The sequence below is a fragment of the Microcaecilia unicolor genome, chromosome 2, assembly GCF_901765095.1.
Source record: "Microcaecilia unicolor chromosome 2, aMicUni1.1, whole genome shotgun sequence".
Classification (NCBI taxonomy): Eukaryota; Metazoa; Chordata; class Amphibia; order Gymnophiona; family Siphonopidae; genus Microcaecilia; species Microcaecilia unicolor.
The window spans coordinates 608235330-608248776 of NC_044032.1; positions in this window are offsets into that span (position 1 = coordinate 608235330).

Below are 13447 nucleotides of genomic sequence, written 5' to 3' on the forward strand. Positions count from 1 at the left end.
CTGTCTGGCAGTGAACTTTCATTTCATATCCCCCCCCCCCAATTTGTGTTTATCCCCCTTTCTCTCACCTTAGTCTCTGTTTTACTTCTCATCTACATACTAGCTTTTACCATTGCTCCCTCTGTCTCTCACTTATCCAGTCCCCTAAACCCCTATCTTTCCCCATCTTTCACCCACCTCCTTAGCCCCCATTCCTATCCTCTTAGCCCTGATCTACCCTCTACTGGATCCATCACCCTAATCTTCCTCCCTCCCCCACCACAAGGTCGGTGTCACTCTCTCTCCCTTTCTCCCTCCTTTCCCACAAGGTCCGGTGTCACCCGCCCTTCCTCTCTCCCTCCTTCCCTACAAGTTCGGTGTTACTCACTCTCCCTCCCCCCTGCCGCCGCTGCCGCTGGGTCCTGTGTCACACTGTCCTTGTCCCCTGCAAGCTCCGGTGTCACTCCACCTTTCCGTTCTGCTCCCGCTGCAGCCTTTCCATCTTATGGGCTGCCGGCAGCATTAGCAATGTAAGCACGCTGCCTTTGCGTGGCCCAGAAGCCTTCTCTCACAGCGAGCGACCTGCCTATGCTGAAACAGGAAGTCGCAATAGAGAGCATGGGCAAAGGCAGCGTGCTTACATGCTTACATTGCTAACTCTGCCGGCAGCCTGGAAGATGGCAAGGCTGCAGCAGGAGCAGAGCAGAGAGGTGGAGAAGTGACAGCGGAGCCTGCAGGAAGGAGTTGGAAGGAGAAAAAGGGGTGCTGCTATGTAAGCCATTTGGGGAAGGGGCAATGCCCCCCTCACCCGTCCAACTACGCCCATGTGCAATTGTGTTGGACATTTCAGTTTGTACAAAGGATGTTCATGGTGATGCCAGCAAGGAGGAAGGTACAGTCATGTTTCTGGCTGAGATGGCAGACCTATGGCTGAAAGCAGGAGACACTGTGTGGTTCACACAACCTGGCACTTTCCAGAACAAGTGCAGACCTGACTGCTGAACATGAACATGCACAATGAATGTGCATGACAGAAATTTGCATATGTAACAGATCCAATAGATACCACAAATTGCTCTCATGCATATTGATTGCAGATATTCTGAAATCCTGACTGGTACTGGGTATACAGCATAGATTTAGGAAAGCCCTGGTTTAGTAATAGTCATAGATATTTCCAAAATACCTCTTTTTTTTTTTTTTAGTAACATGTGGTGCTTATCTTTTACCCCCCCCCCCCCCAAGAAAAAAAAATTTTTTTTCATATGACCAGGGCAAAAAGAAGTAGGTGAAGATCAACAGCAGTGAGATACTGGTTGATCAATAGGCAAAGGGAAGTCCAGCTAGCTCCACGCCATGGGGCCAAGCTGAGTCAGTCCTGATTTCCAGTAGGGTCAGACTCTTGACAAAATAACACAAGACCCTGCAAACAGACACTCAAAATCTATATATGGAATTTACCACATCATAACAACCCTAACACACCAACGAAAAGAAAGTACTATAAATATTACACTGGGCCTTAGAGCATCAGTATACCTGATACTGGAAAACTGAAATATGCTGGACTATTTCAGAAGGAACTTAGCAAGTCCGGTACACAACCTGTGTGACACCCCCCCCCCCCCCCCCCAGAGGCTGCTGATGTGCCCCTGCCCCGCCCACTTTGCAAGGGAAGCCAATGGAAATTTTCACACCCCAGCTTCCCTTGTGCCCTGTTCAGATTCTTAAACAGACATTACATCAGAGATCCTCAAGGTCCACAATCCAGTGTGGTTTTCAGGATTTCCATAATGAATATGTATGAGATCTATTTGCATGGAATGGAAGCAGTGGATGCAAATAGATCTAACACATATGTGGAAATCCTGAAAACTAGGCTGCGTGATGGACCTCGAGTACTGGATTTGAGAACCTTTGCACTACATGCTAGTAAAATCCTTCACCTCATCACACATGTGGCCTATGGTCAGAGCCTCACCTGATACAGAATAGGGAAACACAAAAAACATGCAGACAAAACCTAAAATGGAGTTAACCCCCCCCCCCCCCCCCCCCCCCCCCAAAGAATGTCAGACCCTATAAGCATCACAAAATTGGATGTCTGGCTACGTCCCTGGATTCACAGCCTTTGCCAACAAGATTTCTGTTGTGAAAACTTTAGTGCTTGATATCGTTGGCTCTCATTCAACTCATTCCTAATTTTAAGCACATAAACAATCATTCATTTGTTCATTTATTAATTAATCATAAGATTTATCAAAGAATAATTTTGAAAGCAATATATGCTAAAGATCTCATTCTTAAAAGGAAGGAAGCTGGGTCTCACTGTCTTACCAAAGTTGCCTGCCTTGCGATTTTTTTAAAGTTGCGGGTTGCGGGACATTGTGCAGTTTTTCCCGCCGCGGTCGCAGGTTGGGCGGTTTTTCCACGGGGCTTCTATTGGTCCAATTGGACCAATAGAATCCCCGCAGAGGCGGGCTGCAGGCTTCTTTTAAATGCCTGCAGCGTGCTGCGCCTACCCAGGCTGCATTGCACAGTCTAGTCACAGGTGAAATCCCTTAGCTTAGTGTGGACACTTACTCAATATACCCTGATACAATACAGAAGCCCCTTTTAAACTCACTAGCCTCAGCCTCCCACTGGGCTAAAGCTGTGCCTGTATGTGATCTCACAGGGAAGCTAATTCGTCAGTGCTTGGTTGCAGTTACACACAAGCAGTGCATACATCAAGACTCCCATCCCACTGCCCTTCCAAAGGACACCTACTCAATTTATCAAAGCGTTCCTTAGGGTCAACCTACGTACAGTACAATCTCACTCAAAAGATCCTAACTCCAATGAACCAAACGATTAGTGTCAATGAATTCTTTTTTTATGGAGGAAAAAGCCTCAACAGACTCCTCAATTCAGCTCTCAGGCTTTTAAATATCCGGAGTTCTTACTGTAATCAGTAAAAAAAGAGTACATTGACACTAATCGTTTGCCCAAAGGACAGACAGGAAAAGGGCAATGGGAGAAAAAGTTTGGGGATTTGTCTTTAAGACATTGCAGTGCGTTTTTTTCTAGCGAAAAAGGTGCCGTACTCAAATGCCAGGCCACCTTTCAGGGGTGGAGTGATCACTGAGTGACCCACCCCACAACAACCAGGCCCCCCTGCAACCAGTCACAGAATCTATGGCAAGGCAGAATTGGTGCATAGAGCCTGAGCTCTTTCATTAAAACGTGGGGACCATGGGTCAATTTTAGCAGACAATGGAAAAGGTGCTGGTAATCAGTAACCCCAGGTACCCCCTCAAAAAAAGCACTGAAACATTGGTGCCTTAAATATTATACGATTGTTGACTTCTTTTTTTATGCCAGCAGAAATATTTCTATATATTTGTAAATCTCTCTAAATTAAGGGTTTTCAACCCAGTTCTCAAGAAACACCTAGTTTTCAGAATATACACAGTGAATATACATGAGATAAATATGCATGCCCTACCTCAGTTGTATGCAAATCTATCTCATGCATATTCATTATGGGTGTCCTGAAAACCTGACTTGCTAGGTATGTCCCAAGGACTGGTTTGAGAACCCCTGTTCTAGAGCAGTGTTTCCCAAGTCCAATCATGGAGTACCCCCTTGCCAGTCAGGTTTTCAGGATATCCACAATGAATACGCATGCTGAGATTGACATATAATGGACGAAATGTATGCCAATCAAATTCATGCATATTCATTGTGGATATCCTGAAAACAGGACTGGAAGGGGTACTCCATGACTGAACTTGGAAAACACTGTTCTAGAGCAAAAGTTATATGCACTCTTTAGAGCAGGGATGGGCAACCTCAGTCCTGAAGGTCTGCAACTCAGTTGGGATTCCATGGAGGCAGTACAGGCAAACAGATCTCATGAATCTTCTTTAGGACAAACCTGACTGGGTTGTGGCCCTTGAGGACTATCCTGCTTATAATCGAAAGAGAAAAACGCCTACAGTATATTCCAACCTAAATCAGGACATGGACGTCTTTCTCACGCGGGTGCCCAAATCGGTATAATCGAAAGCCGATTTTGGGCGTTTCCAACTGCACTCCGTTGCGGGAACGAATAAAGTTGATGGGGGCGTTTCAGAGGCGTGGTGTAGGCGGGACTGAGGCATGGTTATTGGCTGAGCAGAGATGTGCGTGCTCGGCCGATAATGGAAAAAAGAAAGGCGTTTTTAGAGAGAATTTAGGTCACTTTTGTTGGACACGTTTTTTTCACGAACAGGTCCCAAAAAAGTGCCCTAAATGACCAGATGACCACCGGAGGGAACCGGGGATGACCTCCCCTGACTCCCCCAGTGGTCACTAACCCCCCCCCCCCCCCCCCCACCAAAAAAAACCGAACATTAAACACTTTTTTTTCAACTTGTAAGCCAGCCTCAAATATCATCCCCAGCTCCATGACAGCAGTATGCAGGTCCCCAAAGTAATTTTAGTTTAGTTGGTGCTGCGCGGGACCCATGCAGAGAGGAAAAATCGGAAGAAAAAAACAAACAAGTGCAGTCAGGGGCATCTAAATTACCAGGATAGTAGAAGGGGGATTTGAACCAGCAACCTTCTCATTACAAGCTCAGTGCTCTAGCCAGTGCACCATGTTATTCAGTTGCTTAGGTGTCCTTCCCTTTCCATTAAGTCCCTCCCAGTTTCTGTCAGCCAATCACAGGTGTTTAGCAGACACAAAGGAGCTATGATTGGCTGACAGAAACTTGGAGGGACTTAATGGAAAGGGAAGGATATCTAAGCAACTGAATAACGTGGTGCACTGGCTAGAGGACTGAGCTTGTAATCAGAAGGTTGCTGGTTTAATTTCCCCTTTTACTATCGGTTTAATTTGGACCTCCCTGACTGCACTTGCTTGCTTGTTTTTTTTTCTTCTGATTTTTCCTCTCTGCATGGGTCCCGCGCAGCACCAACTAAACTAAAATTGTTCTGGGGACCTGCATACTGCTGTCATGACGCTAGGTATGATATTTGAGGCTGGCATAGAGGCATCTCAGGGGGACCAGTGCACTACAAATGCTGGCCCCTCCCATCACCAAATGCCTTGGATTTGATCGTTTTTGAGCTGGGCCGCTTCGGTTTCGATTATCGCTAAAAAACAAAAACGCCCAGCTCAAAAAACGCCCTAATCCAATGTATTTTCGAAAAAAAGATGGACGTCCATTTTTTTTCGAAAATACAGTTCGGCCTGCCCCTTCACAGACCCGTTCTCAGAAATGGACGTTCTTACACATAGGCGTTCGTGTTTGATTATGCCCCTCCATGTTGCCCAACCATGATTTAGGGGCCCTTTTACCAAGCTGTGGTAAGAAGGGCCCTGCGGTAGTGTAGGCGTGTGGATTTGCCACGCATTGAGGCCACCTTTACTGCAGCGGATAAAAGGCCAAGAAAAAAGGAAATGGCTGTGTGATAAGTCAACACTTTTCCTTGTGGCCATTTCGGGGAGGGGGGGAGGGAGCCTTTACCGCCACCTATTTAGGTGATGATAAGGGCTCCATGTAGTTGTAGTAGCGCTACTGCTGCCTTATAAAAGGGTCCCTTAGTGTCTCTAGCTTGTAGCCACAGATTTGTCAGCTCAGCCAGGACTCATACACAGGGGCTGCAGCTAGCCAAAGACATGCCTGTACCTCATGGTGGTGTCAGCATTGGAAAAAACAAAGCAAATATTTTACTTACCCCCTTACCTAAAGACGCAAAGAAAAGCACAAGTGATGTAACCAACTATCGCCCAGCTGCATCTATCCCGCTTAATGGAAGGCATAGTGACCAAGCAACTGACCAACTACTTAAATAAATTCTCAATTCTGCACGAGTCTCAATCAGGATTTCGGTCCAACCACAGTACCGAAATAGTACTAGTCACCCTCCTGACTACATTTAAACAAGCAATTGCAACTGGCAACAACATACTTCTCTTACAATTTGACATGTCCAATGCTTTCGACATGGTTAACCATGGAATATTACTACACATCCTAGAATACTTCGGATTTGGCGGTAATGTCCTTAGCTGGTTCAGAAGCTTCCTGACCACAAGATCATACCAAGTGACAGTTAACTCAGCTACATCAACCCCATGGACACCTGATTGTGGAGTCCCTCAAGGATCTCCCCTCTCGCCAACCCTCTTCAACCTAATGATGACACCACTAGCCAAGTTACTATCCAATCAGAACCTTAATCCATTCATATACGCAGATGATGTCACAATCTACATCACGTTCAAACATGATATAAAGGAAATTACCAACGACATCAACCAAAGCTTCCTAACCATGCACTCTTGGGCAGATGCATTTCAGCTGAAACTTAATGCAGAAAAAAACACAATGTCTTATACTCACCTCACAACATAACACAAATAAATTCACCACTATAACCACACCAAACTTTTCCCTTTCTGTGGCAGACACTCTGAAGATTCTAGGAGTCACCATTGATCGCAATCTCACCCTTGAAAGTCAAGTGAAAAATACAACTAAGAAGATGTTCCATTCAATGTGGAAACTTAAAAGAGTAAAGCCTTTCTTCCCAAGGACTATTTTTCGCAACCTGATGCAGTCATTGGTGCTGAGCCACCTAAACTACTGCAACGCAATCTATGCTGGCAGTAAAGAGTATATTATCAAAAAACTTCAAACAGCCCAGAACACTGCAGCCAGACTCATATTTGGAAAAACAAAATACGAAAGTGCAAAACCACTAAGAGAAAAACTACACTGGCTCCCAATCAAAGAACGTATTGCGTTCAAGGTCTGCAATCTAGTTCATAAAATCATTCACAGAGATGCCCCGACATACATGGTAGACCTTGTTGACTTGCCACCCAGAAATGCTAAAAGATCAGCCCGTACATTCCTTAATCTACACTTCCCCAGCTGCAAAGGACTGAAATACAAACTAACACATGCGTCCAGCTTTTCCTACATGAGCACGCAGTTGTGGAATGCATTACCACTTACCTTAAAAACAAATTATGAGCTAATTAATTTCCGTAAATCTCTGAAGACCTATCTATTCAACAAGGCATACCACAACGAGTAATAATTTAATTATAACACAACACCACTTCAACTCTACTCTGAATATTTTCTCGCTTTATCCGTCTGCTTAATTCTACATTGTCATCCATGTACTCCATGTAACACCAATGTATCCTGTACTCCGGAATGGCGAATGCCATAACTGATAGAAGGGTCAGTAAGCTTAATTCTGTATCGTATCCATGTACTCCATGTAACACCAATTGTATCTTTTACTCTGGAATGGCGAATGCCATAATGGAATATTGTAAGCCACATTGAGCCTGCAAATAGGTGGGAAAATTTTGGATACAAATACAACAAATAAAATAATAATAAAATAAAATAAAATAAATAGCAGCAAGGAGTCACCAGAAGCATAATTCTCATGCTAATTCTCCACCTCACGTCACACATTTAGTAATCTGCAAGGAAGTTTATAGGATCACATGGAGATGATGAACATGCACTTTGATGCTTGTCCCATCAGCACCCCACGTATTTCCTTCTAGTGATGCAAGTGAATGATTCTAGGGGATGGTTTTCATGCAGTGCATTTCTGTTTCTGTAATTTGGGAATATGACATTTAAAGTTACAATTCTATAATTTTAACTTCTTTTGTCACACTGAGAGGACCCCTGCTGGCAACCTGATGCTTTTTCTTCTCTTCTAAGCCACCAGCAGTAGGTGAGAAAAATCCAGAGCTGCAAAGAAAATGCAGGAGGTGATGATTCAGATTTTTAGCGGGGTTTAAAAAGGTTTGGATGACTTCCTAAAGGAAAAGTCCATAGACCATTATTAAAACGGACTTGGGAAAATCCACTGCTTATTTCTGGAATAAGCAGCATAAAATGCTTTGTATTTTGGGGGATCTTGCCAGGTATTTGTGACCTGGATTGGCCACTGCTGGAAACAGAATGCTAGGCTTTATGGACCTTTGGTCTAGTATGGCAATACTTATGTACGTATGTAGAACTGCATGTAAAATAAAACCACAAAATGATACTGTGAAATGGAAGAAGTGATCTGTCCTCTGTCTTTTCCTTCCCAGGCTATCCTTTGCCCAATTATGCAGTGAAATAAGGACAAAAGCTATGAGTTAGGCCTGCTTCATTTTATTTATAAAGCAACTTGTATGTGATTTAATTTAGCATTTGCCAACTAATTTTTTTTTTTACAGGACATAGCTATAGCTATAGCTGTGGCTTGCATTTAAATCTGATGTCTTATTTCAAGTTTTAAAAGGGTCATGCATTTTTTTATTAATTAATCAAAAGATTAATCAGCATAATATTGAAAACAATGCTAAAGATCTCTTTCCCAAAAGGAAGGAGGCTGGGTCTTACTATCTTACCCAGGCTGCACTGCACCATCTATTCACAAGTGCAGTCCCACTACTGCTGAACATGAGGGCTTTGACCTGCTCTGTTTCCAGCCTGGGCCTGTTCACCCCTCTTTAGACAACCTGGAACTCCTAGGCTCCCCCAGGAACCCCATATTGATGCACAGCTTAGTGTGGACACTTGCTCAGCATAGCCTGATGCAGGACAGGAACCCCAGACTCAAGCAATCCACCAGCCTCAGCTTCCCAGCAGCAAGGATTACAGGCACACGCCACTGTACCCAGCTGCTTGCAACGTTCTCTTGCTGGGCTAAAGCTGTGCCTGCCTATGTGTGACATCACAGGGAAGCTGATTACACACTGCTCAGCTGCAGCTATACACAGTCACTGCCTGCCTCAAGCCCTGCATCACACTGCTTTTCCAAAGGACAGACAGGAAAAAAGCAATAAATAATATTCCCTGCTCTGGGCAAGAGGGTTTGGAGATTTGTATTTAAAAAAATTAGAGCCTTAATATTATATGGCTTTTTCACTGGTGCCTGGAGAAATGTTTCCTTTCTCTTCTGACCAGGACCCGTCTTTGTGAATCTCTCATTTACCTAGCATCCTGTCTAAGAGGATAGGCTGATCCAGACCTGGCTTTGCCCCATTGCATGCATGGAGATGTAGTTTTGCTCTGCTTAAGGAAAACAGCACTGTTTCTCCATGCATGGAAGAAACAAGGCTGATGTGGTAGAGTACAGTAGTAGTTAGTACTGTTCCTTAACAGCCTAAGGGGACCATGCTCAAGCCAGAGTGTAATTCAATTTTTCTTTATAAAATTTTGTTGGCTTAGTACCAATATACATATGTGATCATTTTCTATTGGTGAGCACATGTCATCCTCATCACTCTAAAACATTTTTTCAGCTTTCCTTCTACAAAGAGTAGAAAAAGAAGACAAATAGTTCATTTCCTTCTGTCCTATCAGGCTGCTAAGAATGGGATAGAATTTAGTAAAATAGTTTGTGCTTCTCATAATTATTTGGATTTTAGGAAACGGTTAAATACTTCGTTATTTCGTAAATTTGTTTTGAACTTATGTTAATTTTAAGTTAACTGTTGTTTTTATTATGTAATTTGTCTGACTTACTATAGTTCCCAGGAACTATATGGTCAGCCATTTTTGTACTCCATGTATGTACAGATTATAACTCCTAATGTAATGTAACTTTTACAGGAAGGGATGCTCAAGCACCACCAGCTGAAGAAATTCATCACTGGAACCCCACCCATGCTGTCTGATCAGCAAAGAAGCTGTCAGGTGCTCTAGCATTGGATGCTGAGACATCTGTTCATGCTCATGTAATCCCTGGTTAGGTTGGGATTACTGAAAAGAGTGAGCCCTGGTAGTCACTGGAGGGAGTGACTGGGAGGTCTTTAGGTGGGAGGAAGTCCAACCCATGGGAGAGTTTATGGAACAAAAAAAAACCAGAAAGTGCGTGCCCATGTTTGGGTAAGTGACAGTTCTAGGTGAAGTTAGGAGTTAATAGAAGTAGTTGCATGTGAGAGCACATGGTCTTTTAGTTGTCTGAAAATCCCCTGCCAATAAATTTGGGGGAGAGAGGGGAGTCTTGTTGGAAGGACTGTAACCTTTGGCTGAGAAGGAGGGGGGGGGGGGGGGCTACTATACAAAGTGGCAACCAGAGGATTAGACTGCTACATGTAGGCAGAGAAGGGTCCCAGCCCAAGATCAATGGGATTGGAGCCAGGGAGAGCTCAGTCCCAGGACCAGGGTGGATCAAGAGAGGGAACACCACTGAAAAAGGGTCAGACAGTGAGGGGTCTGAAACCACTGGAGATAATTTGATTGAGAGAGCAGAAATCAGCCTTTTGGATTCAACACTACCTCCCAGGATAGGCATGGACAGGAGCAGTTGTCTATACGTAAATAGCCCTCAAGTATCTCTGTACATACACCCATGAAGAAAGTGGTATAGGTGTTCCCTACAGAAGAACAGAAGTTGGAGATTAAGTTATAATAGAGCACTACAATTAATTGTGTTGATTGTAGTGCTCTATTATAACTTAGGCCCAGATGCACTAAACCTAATGAGCCAACAAAGTGGTTTTTACACCAGTTCTAGCCGGTTTTGCGAGCAAGTAGTAAAACAGGACATGCACTAAAGGGTTCTCAGAGCTATTTTCCTGTCACGGTAGCAGCTAATGAAAATGGAATGCAAAGCTATTATAATGAGCTACTTACTATTATAATGTGCATGCAAGGCGATGCACAGTCGTTTTCCGACCCCATGCACAGAAGCAGTCCCTACCTTTACATGGAAAATCTAATGGGAGGTCTGCAGCTCCCGGTAATGCCTGGCTGGCGCTGCTGTGAGTTATGGACCATCTGTTGCTGGTGCATGGAAGCTGATCTGCTGGTTCTTGCTTCTTCCCATGGCTGGCAGCTTGAAAGAGCACTTGATTTTTCTTTTAGGCAAACGATGTAATAGCTGTGGCTCCCTAATTCCACTGTACAAGGATCTTGATAGCAGTGGAACAGTGCACATTTCCAGGCACTTCCTACAATAACTTTCTACAAAAGAATCCTTTTGTGAATCTGAAGAGGGTTTTATTTTTGAAAAGGCACCCTATACATTTTGCAAAGTAGAGGTCCCAGAGCAATCAATGTAATGGTACCAGCAATAAAATGAGGATATGTGATTATGTACTCTGGTTCAGAATCCCAGTCCGGGAAACCACTGTAGCTTCTGTTATCTCCTTCCAGCCCTCCCCCAAAACAAAACAAAAAAAGAAGGCTACCTGATTTCCTATATGCAGCTTGTCTGCGTGTAGGAAGGCCATCTGTAGCATGCGCAGAGCAAATATGACTACTGGAAGGATTAAGGTACAACCCTCCCCCCTTTACTCTCCCAATGATCACTGACCCCCTCCCACCTATGGGAACTAAACACATTCACCAGGCCTCAGTAAAGGATCGGCAAAGAGTAAGAAGTACATATAAGACAATAAAGGTATATTTAGCACTCTGAGAACTGGATCACACACACTTCCCCCACACACAATCCAAATTCAGAATAATTAAAAGTATAAACATTAAGAGGAAATGATAGTAAACATAGTAAACATAGTAAATGACGGCAGAAAAAGACCTGCATGGTCCATCCAGTCTGCCCAACAAGACAAACTCTTATGTGCTACTTTTTGTGTATACCCTACTTTGATTTGAACCTGTCCTCTTCAGGGCACAGACCGTATAAGTCTGTCCAGCGCTATCCCCGCCTCCCAACCACCAGCCCCGCCTCCCACCACTGGCTCTGGCACAGACCGTATAAGTCTGCCCAGCACTATCCTCGCCTCCCACCACCGGCTGGCTCTGCCACCCAATCTCGGCTAAGCTCCTTAGGATCCATTCCTTCTGAATAGGATTCCTTTATGTTTATCCCACGCGTGTTTGAATTCTGTTACCGTTTTCATTTCCACCACCTCCCACGGGAGGGCATTCCAAGCATCCACTACTCTCTCCGTGAAAAAATACTTCCTGACATTTTTCTTGAGTCTGCCCCCCTTCAATCTCATTTCATGTCCTCTCGTTCTACTGCCTTTGCACCTCCGGAAAAGGTTCGTTTGCGGATTAATACTTTTCAAATATTTGAACGTCTGTATCATATCACCCCTGTTTCTCCTTTCTTCCATAGTATACATGTTCAGGTCATCAAGTCTCTCCTCATACGTCTTGTAACGCAAATCCCTTACCATTCTCGTAGCTTTTCTTTGCACCGCTTCAATTCTTTTTACATCCTTCGCAAGGTACGGCCTCCAAAACTGAACACAATACTCTAGGTGGGGCCTCACCAACGACTTATACAGGGGCATCAACACCTCCTTTCTTCTGCTGGTCACACCTCTCTCTATACAGCCTAACAACCTTCTAGCTACGGCCACCGCCTTGTCACACTGTTTCGTCGCCTTCAGATTCTCAGATACTATCACCCCAAGATCCCTCTCTCTCCGTCCGTACCTATCAGATTCTCCCCGCCTAACACATACATCTCCCGAGGGTTTCTATTCCCTAAGTGCATCACTTTGCATTTCTTCGCATTGAATTTTAATTGCCAAACCTTAGACCATTCTTCTAGCTTCCTCAGATCCTTTTTCATGTTTTCCACTCCCTCCAGGTGTCCACTCTGTTGCAGATCTTAGTATCATCCGCAAATAGGCAAACTTTACCTTCTAACCCTTCGGCAATGTCACTCACAAATATATTGAACAGAATCGGTCCCAGCACCGATCCCTGAGGCACACCACTACTCACCTTTCCCTCCTCCGAGCGAATTCCATTCACCACCACCCTCTGGCTTCTGTCCGTCAACCAGTTCCTATTCCAGTTCACCACTTCAGGTTCTATCTTCAGCCCTTCCAGTTTATTTAAGAGCCTCCTGTGGGGAACCGTGTCAAAAGCTTTGCTGAAATCTAAGTAGATTACGTCCATAGCTCGTCCTTGATTCAATTCTCCTGTCACCCAATCAAAGAACTCAATGATATTCGTTTGGCACAATTTCCCTTTGGTAAAACCATGTTGTCTTGGATCTTGCAACTTATTGGCTTCCAGGAAATTCAATATCCTTTCCTTCAGCATCGCTTCCATTATTTTTCCAATAATCGAAGTGAGGCTTACCGGCCTGTAGTTTCCAGCTTCTTCCCTATCACCACTCTTGTGAAGAGGGACCACCTCCGCCGTTCTCCAATCCTTCGGAACCTCTCCCGTCTGCAAGGATATGTTAAACAAATCTTTAAGAGGACCCGCCAGAACCTCTCTGAGCTCCCTCAATATCCTGGGGTGGATCCCATCCGGTCCCATGGTTTTATCCACCTTTAGCTTTTCAAACTGTTCATACACACTCTCTTCCGTGAACGGTGCTCTATCCACTTCAATCTCATTTATACTTTTTGCAGTCCATCGCGGTCCTTCTCCAGGATTTTCTTCTGTGAAAACAGAACAAAAGTATCTATTTAGTAAATTTGCTTTTTCTTCATCATTATCCACATAGCGGTTCGCAGTATCTTTTAGTC